We start from the raw sequence: 18,939 nt of genomic DNA, 5'->3' as shown, positions 1-18,939 counted from the left end.
TGACTTCCATGGTACTAGAGGGAGCTGTAGAGGGCAAAAACTGTAGAGGAAGACAGAGATTGGAATACGTCAAGCAAATAATTGAGGACATAGGTTGCAAGTGCTACTCTGAGATGAAGAGGTTAGCACAGGAAAGGAATTCGTGGCGGGCCGCATCAAACCAGTCAGTAGACTGATGATCAAAAAAAAAAAAAAAAGAGATATAAGTACTGCCAGTTTTTCACGACGATTCCGTACTTATACTCTATCATACATTTTTAGTCGTAACTCTGTGACCATGTTATAGAATATAGACCATTCTTTGTTTTAAATTCTCAGGAAGACACTCCTAGTAGTGTCGAAACCAGGTTAATTTGTAAAAATAGTGACTGAGGACTGATTTTGTTTCAATTGTAGATACCAGCACATTTCGCATGCGCGAGTTTTAGCATAAATGCCTCAAGCGCACCTGCGCTCTTCAGGGGTTCTCTACTCACCTGAAGATGGTCCGACGTCTCAGGGTCGAAACATCGTGGCAGAATGTCGACAGGATCCGGATGCACACCCGAAATTATTAGAAGAAGAAATCCGCCGGGAAATTCTCCGAAGTTACACCTTGTCACATGACTTTCACGTATCGGTGTACGATGTGTACGATGTTATTTGGTGTTTCTGCCACAACTTGATTGTTATTTTAGTGTGAGTACTCGGCTTGCTGCTTTGGAGGAAAGATTGCGTTTTCTCGCCGGGAAGGTCTGCTCCCGTTGTGATCTCTACGTCCCGTTTGTCGGCAGAAGGCAGTCAGTTAAGTGTCAGTGGGAGATAGTAAGCATCCCCAGGGAGTAGAGCAGTTTAGCGGAAGTGGGACTACAGCCTGCTCCATGCTTTTATTGGCTAGAGCCGTAGCTTGCCCTCACGGGGGGAAGAAACTGCCGTGCAATCACAGCCGTCCTTAGAGAACAACTGAGTACGACGTTTCTGCTTTTCCTGCACAGACATCAAAGGAGGCAATGCCATGGTACAGCATCAGCAGCATGAGAAAGCCGTTGCTTTCGCTTGAAAATTTCGGTGTATCCCAATGGTTGGCACGAAGAAGCTGTCCAACTGGTGGGACACTGATTCAGGCCAGTACCAACCTCTTGTTCCTTAACCCCTTGACTGCCAGTGGTTTCTGACTGAAACCACCATTTTATTAAATTTTTTAAATACCATTGCCTTTTGCATGAAACCACCGATGCTCTTGCGACACAGAGACATCTGTTGGTACAGTGATGTACTTTTACGAATGTAGTATCGTGCTGACAGTGAAAGTAAGTGTATCTAAGCTTAAACAGGTCTCGGAAGACCCTAACCTCCGCGTAATCCTCTGCCCATAGGCGTCACTGGATGCGGATATGGAGGAGCGTGTGGTCTGCAGACCGCTCTCCCGGCTGTTGTCAATTTTCGTGTCGGGAGCAGCTACTTCTCAATCAAGTAGCTCCTCAGTTTTGCTTCACATGGGATGAGTGCACCCCAGCCGCCAACAGCCCTCAGCAGAACGGACGGTCACCCATCCCAATGCTAGCCAAGCCCAACGGTGCTTAACTTTGGTGATGTGAAGGAAACTGGTGTTACCACTGAAGCAAGGCCGTTGACGTATCTCAAGTTACTGTAACGTAAATTTGAGTTTGTACTACAGTTTTTATGAGTGGTTTCGAAATGAAACCCTTGGAGGAGTATGTACTTTTGACACAAATTTGTTAAAATTTAGTCCCATTTTTGCCTGTTATTTAGGACTATTCTTTGTTTTAGGCATTATAAGTTTATGGAAGTTTAGAGATCTGGATTGTGTCAAATTCCTTCCAAATAGATCTTACGAATTGATGAACAGTTGAAAACTCTTAGCGTCAGTCGTTTCAAAGTCAAATCGCAACTTTAAAATGACACTTTCAGATAAATGGATATAACCTATAGGGAAAGATGGAACAATGAGAATGGAAAACTAAGAATGGAACGCTCGGATTAAAATGGTCGCATGGCAAAATTAAATCTTTCTCCCACTGTGCTGAACCTCTACATCGAAGAAGTAATGACGGAATTAAAATAAAGGTTCAAAACTGGTGTTAAAATTCAATGTTTTAATGCGTATCAAGATTCGCTGATAACATTGCTTTCCTGAGTGAAAGTGAGGAGAAAATTACAGATTCTATTGTCTGAAATCAGCAGTCTTACGAGCACCGAACGTGGATTGATACTAAACTGTTGAAAGAGGAAAGTGATAAGGAGTAGCAGAAATAAGAATAGCGATAAACTTAAAATCACAAGTGGGGACCAAGAAGCAGAGGGAGTTAGTAACTTGGGAGCAAAATGACACTGAACGATATAAGAAGCAGGCTAACAAAGGCCAAGAGGACACTCCTAGCAAAAAGAAGTCTAGTACTATCTAACATGCACACTTGTACAGCCTTGAGTGTTTAGGATTTCTTTCGGGACTGGGATATTCTCCGGCCCAGGATCGAATCCGCCCAGAGGCTTAACGACGAGGGTCGGTCTGCAGACCTGACTAGATGTGGTACTTAGGGGGTTCCCCGCATTCCACTAGGTGAGTGGTTCCAAAATATTCCTTCTGAGAACACTGGGACTCCTGGTACTTTGAAGGAACACCTTGCTTATTTTGGGGGATAATAAAATCTTTAAAAATGAGAAAATCTTGTTTTTATACAAATGACACAATTTCAGAGACTTTAGTGGTCTCATACAGGTATGATTTTATGTATATAGACTTAAGCAGCGAATGAAACTTTGCACCAAGACTGGGAGTCGAACCTCAGTCTCTTTCTTACTAGGCAGGTTCTTTAGCCACTAAGTTGCCTTTTTTATACATAGAAGGAATGATCTCGGATGCAAAGTGGGCAGGGGTCATTTAACGAGCCTTTGCACAGCGCTTCACACAACTGCAGGGGTTACCCTGATACACCTCCCACCTCGATCCAAATTCTCACTGCCGCCCTGGTCTAGTTTAAATTCCCCCTTACGCATGAATTGTAGAGCCAGAACTTGGAGAGCGTCGGCAATTATGTTCGTGTGAAAGGGGAATTTAAGCTAGCCTGGGGCGGCAGTGAGACTCTCGATCCAGGATGGAGGCATACCAGGTTAATCAGAACCGCAAGGTATCTAAATGACTAGCACACCTGCCTAACAAGCAGGAGGTCCAAGTTCGAGCCCCGTCCTCAGTACAAATTTTAACTCTCTGCTTCGGTCTATATAACTTGCTTTATTCCGTGATTATTTCAGTTTTAAATCATAACTAATTACACAGCAATCATAAAAATATTAAACGATAAATAGTATTTTCAAAATGTCGGAAAAAATGTTATTAATAATTTTTCCCGGAGCACTTATTCACTTCACGCAAAACACTAGTGTTCTGCGAAACATAGCATGGGAGACCCTGCACCAGATTAATACTGAGCTCGCACCCACGTCCCGCGTCAGATACAAACCATGCAAAAATTTAGGAAATTTTCTGACAGTTGACCATTTTCTCTAGACGCAGAGAGACTGGGTGTACTGCCTACTTCCTGGGAGATGAAGAGGAGACTGATGACCTTAGATTTTTGGTCGCCTTCAACACACAAACAGCAGCAGCAATATCTAAGAAAGGTTTCAGTCTGAGGAAGAAATTTATGAGAACGTAAGCTTGGGCACATTATTGTGTGAAGATCAGTAATGGACTATTGGAAACGAACAGAAACGAAATGTTTGAGGTGTGGTGTTGTACAAGGATGCTGAAAATTACATGGTTCATAAGATAGGAAATGATGTGTCTCTCCAAAGAATCGGCTATGAAAGGATTACGTGGGAAACAAAGGATTATTTGGGAAACACTAACAAGAAGAAGGGACAGGATGATAGGGCATGCCTTAAAACATCAGGAAGCAACTTGCGTGGTACTAGAGGGTAATTGGAATATATCCAACAGGACGTCAGATGCGAGTGCCACTGTGAGAGGAAGAGACGATACATGGCAGGCCGCATCAGACTAGTCAGGAGACAGATGACAAAAATAGTGACCACCTTACGGCGCATGGCGGCGTGTCAGTTGTGAACCACTGTCGCTTCCCCGCTCCCAGCTCCCTCCGCCCTCTTTCCTGATCCAACCACGACGGCTGCGTGGGAAGAACGATTATTGTTCAACGTCTGTGTGAGCTTGAATCACTCTAATTTTGCCTTCATGGTCTTTTCGCGAGATAGAGATAGCGTGAAGCAACATACTAGTCGACTTCTAGGGTTCTGTACCTCATTTGGTGAAAGCCGAACCTTTGTAGCATCACATTGCTGTCCATCTATCTCTCTGTCCAACTGTTAAAAATCCTTCTCTCAGAAACGGTAGACGTATCAAGTTGACATTTATGTCAAGTGTTAAAGTCATTGGTCCCTTGGTCCTATAAAAAATTGAAGCTTATAAGTCCGTGCGATCAAAAGATATGGCCATTTATGTCACATATTTTGATACTCGAAAAATCATTCATCAAAGCCTGCAGGGTACTTCCAGTCGACCTAGAAAAATGAAATTTGGCAAGAAGCATGGTTTCAGAGTACAGCTGAAAGAAAAAATCCTAAAATTAATAATTTGTAAGTATATTACACAAAAATAATTCTAAGAGACTAGTCAATAATAGACACTGGCTGCGAGCAGGCATTGATTTAAATCAATGCGAAATCCTGGATATTCGTGCCAGACGGGGATTAGAACCCAGGTCTTCTGCTTACTAGACAGATGCGCTGACCACTGCGCCATCCTGACACTACGTTCGCAACTACGCGGATTATCCTTATCCTAGCAGGCCTCCAGTCACCTAAAAATTCTCAACTTATCCACACATTAATAATGTGGTGAGCATTAATAAAACCGACAAAGAGCAGGGACGGATTCCTGACTTGAAATAGAGGAGAAATGGTCCTGAGTGAATGTGTTCCGAAATGCATCATTTCCACAGTAGGTGGCATCGACGAATGACAGTTCCTCTTACCATTCCTCTTACCACGTGCCATGGGCTCCTTGTGTGTTCCATGCTATCACTGACGCAGCGCACTCCCTAAGCAGCAGAGTGGTCCGGTATTTGTGTCAGGAACTGGTCGAGATGGGGTTTGTGTAGGGCCAGGCAGATGGGAACGGTCAAAATTCAGCACGGCTATGCCAAAACAAGTATTCTCACAGACGCCAACTACATCACACAGCATTTCAAAGCCTTTTTGGGCGTTTGTGTGATCGTGAGTCCTTTCAGAGGGACGAAGATGCAGGGAGGCGGCGAACTGTGCGTACACCAGATTGGCGAGACAGGTCTCTACAGGGTATTTACATGGACCCTAGTACAAGCTCCAGGCAAGTGGTCCACCAACATGGTGTAAGCCAAAGTACAATTATGTGTATCCTGCATGACAACCGCTACTATTCCATGGAGGCCATTTTGAGCATCAGTTGTAACGTCGTGATGCAGCTCTGTGCTGTGTTCCGGGATAACTTGTTGTCGTTGCACACATACCGCCCGTTTCCGGACACGTGTTCAAATTGTTCAAATTGCTCTGTGCACTGTGGGACTTAACATCTGAGATCATCAGTCCCTAGACTTAGAACTACTTAAACCTAACTAACCTAAGGACATCACACACACCCATGCACGAGGCAGGATTCGAACCCGCGACCGTAGCAGCAGCGCAGTTCCGGACTGAAGCGCCTAGAACCGCTCGACCACAGCGGCCAGCTCGGACAAATGTGCATAGGTCGTTTTTTCCTCCATTTCCAGTCAGTAATCCGTCCCAGCGATTTGTCGATTTTTATTAATGTTCACCCTGTATAATTAACACTGGGGAAAGGGTAACTGTTAATTATACAGGGTGAACATTTCCCCACTGTTGTTTAACGTATACCTTGAAGAGATTATCGAGAAAAGTTTAGATGGGAAAAGAGGAATATGTATTGGCGGAAAGAGAATAGAATGTATAAGATTTGCTGATGACATGGTATTAGTGGCAGAAAGTGAGCGGACAGTGAATAACATGCTCAAAGATCTGAATGAAGCTTGTGTCGAATATAGGATGCAAATAAACACAGCAAAAACGAAGAGTATGGTCATCACTACAAGACGCAGACTGTCCAATATTAAAATAGGACAATCTACCATTTTCCAAGTAAGTGAACTTAAATATCTCGGAAGCACAATAACTGAAGACTTGAGATGTCACCAGGAGGTGAAAACTCGAATTGCCATAGCGAAGGAGGCATTCAACAGAAAGAGGAAACTCTTATGTAGCAAATTAAATAAAGGACTAAGGAAAAGGCTTGCCAAATGTTTTGTCTGGAGTGTGGCACTATATGGGGCAGAAACATGGACTCTGAGATGAGAGGATGAAAAAAGGTTAGAAGCATTTGAGATGTGGATGTGGAGGAGAATGGAGAGGATAAGCTGGATGGAAAGAGTGAGTAATGAAAGAGTATTGGAAAGGGTTGGTGAGAGAAGATGTCTGCTGAAGGTTGTAAGAGAAAGGAAAAAGAACTGGTTGGGACATTCATTGAGAAGGGGGTGCTTGCTAGTAGATGCTTTGGAAGGATTGGTTTGTGGGAGAAGACTGAGAGGAAGAAGGAGATACAAGGTGATAGACGACATAAAGGGAAGAGGAAATTATGCAGACCTGAAGACGATGGCAGAAGACCGGACAGCCTGGAGAACTACCATGTGAAAACCTGCCTTTAGGCAGAACACTGATGATGATGATGATGTATAATGAAGGTGAGTCGGCCAATGATATTTTCAGTGCAGATGCACTGCAGTGTCGAACTGTTTAGGGAATCGGAGAAATGCCGCGAGTAATGAAGATATTGGGCAAAGGCACTACTGTAAAAATTTTTTTTTTATTTATAGACGCAATCACAGGTTTATGACACAGTCATAACCGGTTTCGCCATACAATGACCATCTTCAGATGCTAAAGGCGTCATACACTGAACACAGGTTCATGCGTTGTCAAACGCGTTGACAGCGCATGAACCTGTGTTCAGTGTATGACGCCTTTAGCATCTGAAGATGGTCATTGTATGGCGAAACCGGTTATGACTGTGTCATAAACATGCGATTGTGTCTATACATAAATAAAAAAAAATTTACAAGAGAATCAATCACGCACTACATATACAAAATGTCGTTTTTTCCAAAGGCGCTACGTTAGAAGTGTGTGGATAAGTTGAGAATTCGGATCTGACGGAAGGCATGTGAGAGTAGCCTGTGCAATTGTGGTGACCACAGTTTCGAGATGGTGGAGTGGTCAGCCCATCTGCATAGTAAGCAGAACACCTGGGTTCAAATCTCAGTCTGGCACAAATTTTCAAATTTTCTCCATTGATTTAAATGTGCCATTTGCACCCAGTGTCTGCTATTCCATTGTGCCTTAATTCATAATGGTGAGAGATTGCAGAGCACTCTCACTTCTGATACGGTGTTACGCTTCTTAATATTCTTAGGGAACGTGATCTTTGTTACTTGGTTGCTATACTGGATACAATCTGACTTCATTCATATGCTGAAATGGTTGGCAGTAGTTAACGCTCTTGCTCGTGTGCTGTAGTGAAGGAATAGCGGCAAGCTTTACCTGCTTTTAAAGGAAGAGAGTGCCGATTTAAACGACTGCAGTAAAAGCGTATGGCGGCTGAGGGCCGAGGGGAGCGATTTTTCTGGGTGAAAATGTTGCAGACTGCCCAGTTCCTCGGTCTCATTGTGCAGACACGTTGGATGCGCCGGTCGGTCGGCGGCCGCGTCCAAGAAGGGAGCGATTTTTCTGGGTGAAAATGTTGCAGACTGCCCAGTTCCTCGGTCTCATTGTGCAGACACGTTGGATGCGCCGGTCGGTCGGCGGCCGCGTCCAAGAAGGCTGACTGGTCCCGAGGAATCGCTGCTGCTAAGGGCAGAGCATTGATGACCGGCAATAAAGCAGAGGATGTGCCCTTGTTAGGCAGGAAGCCGGTGAGATGACTCTGTGTTTGTGCGAATTTCTGTGGGACAGGTCAGTGGCGCCCAGACGTGCGGACACTGCTACAAAACATATTTGTGAAGGCACGAGGCCTTTAGGGAGTTCATGGCTGTTCTTTGAGAAGTTCGAAATGGACACAACAGAGGAGATAACGATCTTTTTATGGAGGGCTGTGGTTCCATCCAGGTGATGCTTTTAGCAAAGGACACAGTGTGGGAAACAGGCCGCGAAGCTGAATCTTTTTTCCTTTTCTCCCAATTAATTTTTAAAGTCGCTGATCGGTCAAATCTGTGTATGCAGAGTGAGGGGCGGTCTCCCAGTTTCGAGAGCCGCGCTCCAGCTACTGATTGGCTTGGGGTAAAGTGGGGATAGTCTAAGATGTGAATGTGCTAGGCTACCAAGCTGGTGTGGAAAGCTGAGAGAATGAGAAGAGATCACTCTTGTACTGGCGCTTCGCTGGTAAAGAACTGTAGGTCTTTACCGAAACGGTGAGACTAGTGTCCTTTCCTAATGTGCCACTTAGACCCTGTGCCAGTCACAATCTGAATCGTCAAAGGTACTGCTTCTAGCATCACGTACACAATGAGTAATGCGTAGGTGTACTTATTTGTTTTGAGTCGGCCGTCTAAACATTTGACATATAGTCATGGCTCCAAGTCAAATTGGTTTGGCAGATCAGCAGACGGGTCCACCTACACATTGGAATCCATCGAGGTTTCAGAGGCCCATAGGGAAGTACCTGCGTTCCGAATTAGCCGAACGCGAGACCGCGTACTTACATATTTTTGGGCGCGTGCTATTAATAACGGATTGCTGCCGTCCATGACTCCAGTCGCCGAGCGCATTGTGGTGTGCCACTCTGACCAGCAGGAGGGTAAAGTATTCGCTGCTACGGCGTATGGCTCCAATATATGCTTCTCACCACCCTGTTCTTTGGAACAATATTTTTCTTTATGGAATAGTAGAGCATAGATGCTTGATAGTGGCGTAGTTTCCGGGCCATACCACGGATTCACATGTATGAAGTCAAGTAAAGCGATTAGTTCTGGTTAGTGTCGTGTGTTGATCCCCATCTGATCACTTTGTTCACCATAGACTGCATATCGTTGAAAACGTTTGTACAATAAAAAACTGTTAGTATGTCGTTTCTTTAGCCATTTTTTGTTGTTGTCTTTGTCTTGTGATGTTAACAATGAATAAATCTGTGGTTATTTAGACCACAACTCCTCTCAGTGCTCTGATTAACATTACCTTTGCCATTTTCATTAAAGTCTCGATTGCAGTTGAAAGTAGGAAGCTTGCAGTGGCTGTTGGATCAATATAGAAAACAATTCATGTTTTTACATTTGTTATCTGACTGCCTGTCTGTCTGTCCGTCCGTGTATTAAGACTGCCTTTCCTCAGGAGCGGGTAGAAGTTGAAATTGTTGTTGTAATAAATGTAAGCTTCTAAGTCAGCGCAGTGTAAAGATACGTCCATTTATGTCAGATATTTTGATACTCTGGAACTCACTCATCGGTCTATAGGATACTTACCATTGACCTAGAATCACGTAATTTGGCAAGCAGCAAGTAAAGGGGAAAACATTAGAAAATTGTTAATTTTTCTTTATATCACACACAAAAACTATATCTATTGTCATTGGTTATTCTACATCAGACTTAAATTTAAACATACCCCGGACCGATATATTGCCAGTATCAATGTCGATAACAGGCAAAAATTGTCGAGATTCTCGACTCCAGGGATGAATGAACTGTTTATGTAGGTGATTATGTTTGTACGGAACCCTCAGGGCACGCGTCCTACTTGAACCTGGCCAGTTTATTTCTAAAAACATATCCTCCCAGAATTTTGACTGTTACGTTTCTGAGACGCACAACGCCACTCTTTTAACGACAACCACTGCGGATGGTTGAACATCTCCGTGACGCTTTCGCGCTTACGAAACGAACGTGTAACGAACTGTGCTTTTCTTTGGATCTTCTCTATTTCTTCAATAAGTCCCAGCCTTGGAAAGAATAAAAAAAGTGTGTGTTGCACAAGGGCATTTATTGTGAGCTACGTCCGTTGTGGATGAACTGCATTCCGTGTGCCTTCAGAAATGAGCCTTCATCCGTTGTCTGCTTCCCCTACCATTAATTGAATGTTTTATCTCCACTTCAGAGTCGGCCGTTGTGGCCGAGTGGTTCTAGGCGCTTCAGTCTGGAACCACGCGACCGCTACAGTCGCAGGGTCGAACCCTGCCTAGGGCATGGATGTGTGTCATGTACTTAGGTTAGTTAGGTTTAAGTAGTTCTAAGTTCTAGGCAACTGATGACCTCAGATGTTAAGTCCCATAGTGCTCAGAGCCATTTGAACCATTTTTTTCCACTTCAGACCATTCCGTATGCATACTCACGGATATTTAATCTTTTCGACTATTTCTAGTAATTATTCATCTCTCGTGTAATTTATGCGCTGTACCTTACATTTCTTTGTGCTGAGGGCCCACTGTCAATCCCTGCACCGAGTGCACATCCTCTGCAAGCGTATCTCCACTTCGCTACCATTTTCCAGCGATTCGATTTCTCAATGTATTTCTCTTCTTTAATAGTTTAAGGAACTTTTTGATCGAATCGCTAAGCTGTTCTGATGTACTCTCAAATTTATTCTTTAGGCATTACTGTAGAACTGTTACGAACGCCTTCCGGAAATCCACGATCGTCGCTTCAAGTTAGACACTGGTATAGACAGCAATCCGTGTCTCGTGGACGAACACTGTAGGTAGGGTTCCATACGATTGTTTTTCGCAGTATCCCTATTTATTTCTACAGAATTGATTTACACCTCAAGAAATGTCATAATAGACGAACATGAAACTTATTCATAACCCTCCAACATGCGTACAACAGCGACATACGCCTATACTTTCTTGCAAATGTTCGCCGACACTTCCTGAAAGGAGGAATGACCTGTACATTTTTCTGATCACTCGGAATGCTTCTTTTCTCTAGATACCTACGACAGATCGCAGCTAGAACAGGAACAAGCCTCTCACGTTCTACACCCAACGTAGCCCACCTTCAGGCCCAGTATCCATCGCTGTGTTCCGCCATTTCAGTTGATTTTATACCCTGGGGTCACGTATCTAGATAAACGACGTGCTGAGAAATCAGCTGCCAGAGCTAACCAGACCTGGAATGTCCTTTCCTCGTGTAGGTTTTGTCACCACTACACAACAGGAAGTATCATCTCAGAAGTTCCTTCCAGTAAGTCCTTTGTGATGACTTGTTGCCGTGCGAAGTCTCACATGCCGTAACATATCGTTTCAGAGAACACAAATGAAAGTGTTGTCCGTTGTAGTCAGTATATAAATGTATTTAATATGGCCTACAACGGTCCCGGTTTGCATTGGTAAAATATTTAGAGGCTGTGGGCGGACACAGAAAGAAAGTTTAATTTCAGAGCTTATGGAATCTACGGTTTGCGGTAAGAATCGCCCGATACCGGTTACAACTGGCGTATCAATTTCATTTCGATTCATTGGAGACGGTTCCAACGTGGGGATGAGACATTTGCTCAAAATCCGAAAATTTTTAAGTGTTTTGAATTTCAATTCAAATTCAAAAATAGCTCTAACCACTTTTATTGACCATAAGGTGGATTTAAGTAATTAAAAAGAGATATACGATTCGTTCATAAGGTTTTTGATTGGTATCCGGTAGGAGAGGATGTAAACGCTGTTTTAGTTATGTGGATGCTTTTATTATACAGACAAATAGTAATGCTTCTTCTTCATTCATGCAGTAGCAAACTGCCGTTTACGGTACTCCATCTCTTGCCTTGTATTCCTACAATTCTACTAGAAGTACATTTATAACTGAGTGCCTTTGCGGGGAATCCTTCTCCAGTCATACGGAGTATATTTTCGTTCCATTTTCTCTATTTACTTACATGTTTGTTACATTTTCCTTATGTCGTCATTTCTTTTTTTGATTTTCCCTTGTGCATCATTCCACTTTTCTTAGGAATATCATTTCTTGAAGCGGTATTGTACTTTCTTGGCGTCTTGTTGTTGCCCATGCTTCACTTCCATACGTAAGTAAATAAGTAAGCAAGTAAGTACAAATAGTACAAAGATTATAAACACGTTTGACTGGCATTTAGACTACATAAACGTTCTACAACTTCGAGTAAAGAAGCATCTTGTACCAGAAGTTAAGAGGTGCAGATCCTGGTGATTTTAAGAATTATGAATTTTTTTACATTGTTTTCAATGTAATTACTTTTACTATGCTGGTGCTATGGAGTGAGTTTGATAGTTCATGTGTGTGTGTGTGTGTGTGTGTGTGTGTGTGTGTGTGTGTGTTCAAATGGTTCAAATGGCTCTGAGCACTATGGGACTCAACTGCTGTGGTCATAAGTCCCCTAGAACTTAGAACTACTTAAACCTAACTAACCTAAGGACAGCACACAACACCCAGCCATCACGAGGCAGAGAAAATCCCTGACCCCGCCGGGAATCGAACCCGGGAACCCGGGCGTGGGAAGCGAGAACGCTACCGCACGACCACGAGATGCGGGCTGTGTGTGTGTGTGTGTGTGTGTGTGTGTGTGTGTGTGTGTGTGTTTGTTGTTTGTGTGTAACAGAGAGGGAGAGAGAGAGAGAGAGAGAGAGAGTGAGAGAGCCTAACGGTCAGGCTAGACGAGAGGGTTGGAAGGTACGAGATATAATCGTGGTAAACGCAAACTCAGTACAAGTGAATGGTTACAGTTAGCGTATTTGTGCATTTCAAGCGACGACAGAACCAGCATTTGGCGGATAATCCACGAGCCTCACGAGCTGGTGCTTTGGCTTTGTGTGTAAACGTTGAGCCGATTGGTGTTGGTTTTCCCTAATCCGCATCACATGTGTTTTGCGTGAGATAAACAGTGCCTGATGAATGTTGTGGCTCAGCCTGTGAGCATCCTTTGAGGATTAAACAGTTGCACTTTATTTCAGATACTACTCCAGGGCCAAGAAATGGAATACAGCGTCGCGAGCAGTCCTGTCCAGTGGCAACGCTACTGGGAGAAGACAAGTTAGCTGGAGGAGGCAGAAAGAAGGAAGACCAAATGGTTCAAATGGCTCTGAGCACTACGGGACTTAACATCTGAGGTCATCAGTCCCCTAGAACTTAGAACTACTTAAACCTAACTAACCTAAGGAGATCACACACATCCATGCCCGAGGCAGGATTCGAACCTGCGACCGTAGCAGTCGCGCGGTTCTGGACTGAAGCGGCTAGAACCGCTCGGCTACCGCGGATGGCGAAGGAACACCAGCATCCCGTGGAGGTCATTAGGGTCGGAACAATAGCCTGGACTAGGCAGGGATGTGGAAGTAACTAGGCCGTGTCCTTTCAAAGGAACGAACCCAACATTCACCTTAAGCGTTTTAAAGGAAATCGCAGGAAATCTACATCTTTATAGGAGGACAGGGATTTGAACCTCCATCTTCCCGAATAGGAGTGCCGTTTCTCACTAGAGCGTCACCTTGCTCAGAGCAGGAGGAATGAATTACCAATTAGAATGCCGGAACATAACACAAAAACAAACCATTCTGCTTCTGAGCTCTGATTAATTGAAATACCTCACTTTTGACTGACGAAATGATTTTTAAAAAATCAGCGTAGACTATCGAATTTATTATGCAAGGTGCCTTTATTGCACTATGAGTATATGAGGGGAGTTCATTGACTAACACAACACATTTTTTTCTGAAAGCAGGTTGGTTTTATTTAGGATTAAAATACACGATGTCCTTCCTCACTGGCCGCCGCCATGGCCGAGCGGTTCTAGGCTCTTCAGTACAGAACCGCGCTGCTGCTACGGTCGCAGGATCGAATCCCGACTCGGGCATGGATGTGTGTGATGTCCTTAGGTTAGTTAGGTTTAAGTCCCATATTGCTTAGAGCCATTTGAACCTTTTTTTTTATTCCTCACTCTTTCAGCTACAAAACCGTATTTTTCAACCAAACGTCCGCTCAATGTGACGGGGCTACGCCACGTTACTGGGCCGACCTTTATGCCCGCATGGTACCACATTGTTGGCCGATCTCAGAGGGAACGTCTTGGTGCGTAAATAACCTCCCCATCTTCCACGTACTGATTCGCGCGAAGTGTATCTTTGATTGGGCCAAATAGATGAAAGTCGCAAGGTGCGAGTTCAGCGCTGTAAGGTGGATGACGAACAACAGTCTGTAATACCCCACCCGTCACTTATCTGGTTTTGGTGTGTGTTCACCCCACGTAATTGACTAACAGATCAACAGAGAGTGCAAAACTGCCGCAGTGTCGGATAACGCAAAGAAAGTAATAAGGCCCTGTGACTCCTGATTGAACTGCGGTGGCAGTGTTGACATTAATTGGTTTAGAATTGATCCCTTTTAATTAAAAAGGTGTGCACATTGATGTTATATTCAGATATTGAACACCAGATGGAAATGTTGAACAAAAAATTAATTAAGAAAATGACTTGGGATTTCAACTACTTGATTGAAAACAGATGCAGGTGATTAGCACAGATTTATTTTAACTCACGACCTTCAATCATCACACTATATGGATCTCCTAACAGGCAGTGGTAATAAATTGCGTTTGAGTGGAGTAAAGCGCGATAAATCAAAAGTAATTCCTATCGACTGACGCAGGCGTAAGTGCAAGAAGAATTCTACAATACACGGCCCATGAAACCCTCGTGGAAACTTTGCCGACATGATCCAACAAATTAATCAGTGGCCGGAGCGGGAGCAATGTCACCGAACTCAGCGTGGCGGAGCGTCGTCGTTGTGCAGACGTCTTCCGACCTCGTGGTACTGCAAGGCTGCGCTCGTCTATTCACTCCTAGCTATCTTGCTCAGCACATAGCTGAACCAAAACTTCCTGTCTCCAAGCTCAATCGTTCCATTTTCTAAGTCCTAAACTGCAGAGATGTTCACTCTTTCTCAGGCAAGGTCAGTAAAGAACGCCACATCCGCACTCTAGGCAAGCTGGGATTGGAAGACCCCTACGAAGACTTCTCCCAGTCCGCTCTTCGCCTAGGCTTCTCCTCCAGCAAAATCACTTACGCCAATTGCAGCACAAGTCGTTTATTATGCGGCACTTCCCAGAGCCGACCAATGTCTGCTCTGGGAAGTGAACAAATTCCCAAAAAAATTCCCTTCCTCTCAACGTCTGCTATTTAGCTCCTCCCAGGCCACCCATCAAGATTAGCGTCTGCACAAAACACCAATTTTTCCAGAATTCTGACTCCCAGGAGAGTACTTCAAATTCCTTGGTCCTACATTCCTATCAGAGGCTGGCGTATTTCATTCTTTCGCTCTTCACCTGATTTACTTCAGACTGCGGACTGTGAATTCAGCGTGAAGTTGCTATAGTCACGAACATGCATATTTTGTCCTGTTGACTGCTCCACCGTAGCTTTGTGTGGCTTTCTCGCATGTTTCACTGAAAACGGGATGATGGACATTTATCAACAGGCATACAAGTTCTCCATCTGCTTCCTGGTACACAAGCATGGGGTCAACCACCCACTCACTGTCACTCATCTTAAGGCAGCTGGAGGCCGCGCCCCGTTACCGCTTTCTCAGAGCTTGAGCTGGCCTAAGCTGCCTATTGTCACTTCCCTTCGCCGCTCCTCCGCCGGCCTCGGTCAACTCTTGAACACTTCCCTGGGATAAACTAGCCTTCAGTAAATCGACGTGTTTCCACAAAGTTTTCATGTCGTGTGAATTACTTTAAAACCATCACCCGACATTAATAATTCCAATACGTCCATATTATACCCTCTGCAAGATGCATTGTGCCTTGTCAGTCATTTTTGTTCAGCCCTACTGTTCGCTCAACGTGATTTAGGTGATCTTTAATGACTTCATGTAAAGGGCATAGTTCTTGCCATCTTACAATACCACTTCATGCTTCTGAATGCCATAAACTAAAATACGACCTACAAGTCCAATGAAGTTTTCTAAGGTTCTCTCGAGTGCGCAGCCTGGTGTGAGGCCTTGCGTTGTCATGGAGAAGGACAAGTTCGTTTGCACTTTTTTGTGGCGACGAACACGCAGAAATTGATTCTTCAGTTTCCTTAGGGTAGCACAATACACTTAAGAGTCGATGATTGCACCATGAGAGAGGACATAAAATAGAATAAACCCTTCGGTGTACCAGAAGATCTGGTGAGAGTGCGGCTTTGACATCTTTCTTCGGAGCAGTGGTGGTGCGGCACCACTCCACGGATCGCCGTTTTGTTGCCAGTTCCAAGTGATGAACCCATTTCTCATCGCTGTGACGATGTTCGGTAAAAAAATTGTCGCTTGCAGCCTCGCGACGCGCAAGCAATACCGCACAGACGGTCTTTCGTTCCTCTTCATGGCCTAATGTAAACAGAGAAAAGTGCAATAAGTTTTTTTTTGAAATAGTTATTTACTCCATGAACGGGTTTTCGAACCTTTTCAGGTTCATCTTCAGTTGGTGTACAGGAGGTTACATAGCTTCCGACAGAATGGGCGGCTTTTGTTAATATCCGTCTGTCTGCTTCCATTGTGATGGACAGTCGGTACCACACATTCAGTTTTACAGAACATGTACGCATATACACTGTAATAACGAAACTTTGCCAGCATCCAGCATGTGCTGTACAACTTTCATTGAATAAACAGTTGATGTTGTTATTGTTGTAGTTGTGGTCTTTAGTCCCGAGACTGGTTTGATGCAGCTCTACATGCTACTCTATCCTGTGCAAGCTTCTTCATCTCCCAGTACCTACTGGAGCCTACATCCTTTTGAATATACATCTACATCTACATCTACATGATTACTCTGCAATTCACATTTAAGTGCTTGGCAGAGGGTTCATCGAACCACAATCATACTATCTCTCTACCATTCCACTCCCGAACAGCGCGCGGGAAAAACGAACACCTAAACCTATCTGTTCGAGCTCCGATTTCTCTTATTTTATTTTGATGATCATTCCTACCTATATAGGTTGGGCTCAACAAAATATTTTCGCATTCGGAAGAGAAAGTTGGTGACTGAAATTTCGTAAATAGATCTCGCCGCGACGAAAAACTTCTTTGCTTTAATGACTTCCATCCCAACTCGCGTATCGTATCTGCCACACTCTCTTCCCTATTACGTGATAATACAAAACGAGCTGCCCTTTTTTGCACCCTTTCGATGTCCTCCGTAAATCCCACCTGGTAAGGATCCTCCACCGCCCAGCAATATTCTAACAGTACTAAATTGGTGATCCCTTGATGCCTCAGAGCATGTCCTACCAACCGATCCCTTCTTCAAGTCAAGTTGTGCCAAAAACTCCTGTTCTCCCCAATTCTATTCAATACCTCCTCATTAGTTATGTGATCTACCCATCTAATCTTCAGCATTCTTCTGTAGCACCACGTTTCTAAAGCTTCCATTCTCTTCTTGTCTAAACTATTTATCGTCCATGTTTCACTTCCATACATGGCTACACTCCATACAAATACCTTCAGAAACGACTTCCTGACACTTACATCAATACTCGATGTTAACAAATTTCTCTTTTTCAGAAACGCTTTCCTTGCCATTGACAGTCTACATTTTATGTCCTCTCTACTTCGACTATCATCAGTTATTTTGCTCCCCAAATAGCAAAACTCCTTTACTACTTTGTTTCATTTCCTAATCTAATTCCCTCAGCATCACCCGACTTAATTCGACTACATTCCATTAACCTCGTTTTGCTTTTGTTGATGTTCATCTTATACCCTCCTTTCAAGACACTATCCATTCCCTTCAACTGCTCTTCCAAGTCCTTTGCTGTCTCTGACGGTTACGGGTCGTTAAAAATCCGTAATGGATAAGCTTCATCTTTATGGTCTTCCGATAGGCGGCGAGGAACCCACAGGAACACACCTTTGAGTACACTAAATTGTGGACGGGTGTGGCAGCACTACCAGCAGAGACGTACAGTTGAGCAGCGAGGTGTTTGTGATCCGTCTATCGTCTCTAATGAGAGTGTCCGCACGTTAAAACTCTGCAGGAGTCAGAGCTGTGTGCGGCCGGCAGACACGCGGGAGATCGCACAGCTTTGCGTGGCCTTATTACGATGATGACACACGCCTGGCTCGACGACTCACAGTGCTTTTTTTTACTGTCAGGTCTGCCCAGACATTCTGCAAGCGCCTATAAACATCGGCGATGCTCTTACTTTGCAACAATGGCAGCTCACACCTGTATTACAGACACCGTTTTGAAGGCTGCGTGTAGTGTAGTCACCTATCGGGACTTCATCAAACTATAGTGGCTGAAAAGGGAACATACCACGATGACCCACAACAAATTACGCATATTTTCAACTGAAACTGTCCGAGAAAAAAAAATGCGTTGCGTTACTTATTGAACGCCCTCATATATGAGATTACTGGTCAGTTTCGGCGTGTGGCCATTTTCAAGTGGATTGCGTCGGTGATGCGTGTGCCTTATTTAAATACAGTTCCGTGTTACGCGGGAACATACGTTGGTTAACACACACACACACACACACACACACACACACACACACACACAAGTGTGTGTTTTCGCGTAACACGAAGCATGTTTGAAATGTGGCACACGCATCACTGACGCACTGCATTTGTAAACGGCCACAGCCCGAAACTCGCCACTAATGACATATACCGGGTGTTTCAGAATTAATATCGGGGCTTCAAGGCTCTGTAGCATTTATTAAATTCAACTTATAGTTATAAACAATACACGAAATGAAAGAGAAACTCGAACACTTTTGCTTAATCGTAACATGTTACCACGGGGTGGTAGTCCAGCAACTGTTCAGTACGGAGGAAACTGGATAATTATTTTTTTATTTCGTCTCTCTGAGTTGCACTGATATACAGCTGTAGTGGTTACTGGTTTCGGGCTGACACACCCATTTTCAAACCACAAACC

The sequence above is a fragment of the Schistocerca piceifrons genome, chromosome 6 (genome assembly GCF_021461385.2).
Source record: "Schistocerca piceifrons isolate TAMUIC-IGC-003096 chromosome 6, iqSchPice1.1, whole genome shotgun sequence".
Classification (NCBI taxonomy): Eukaryota; Metazoa; Arthropoda; class Insecta; order Orthoptera; family Acrididae; genus Schistocerca; species Schistocerca piceifrons.
This window is presented reverse-complemented; position numbering follows the sequence as displayed.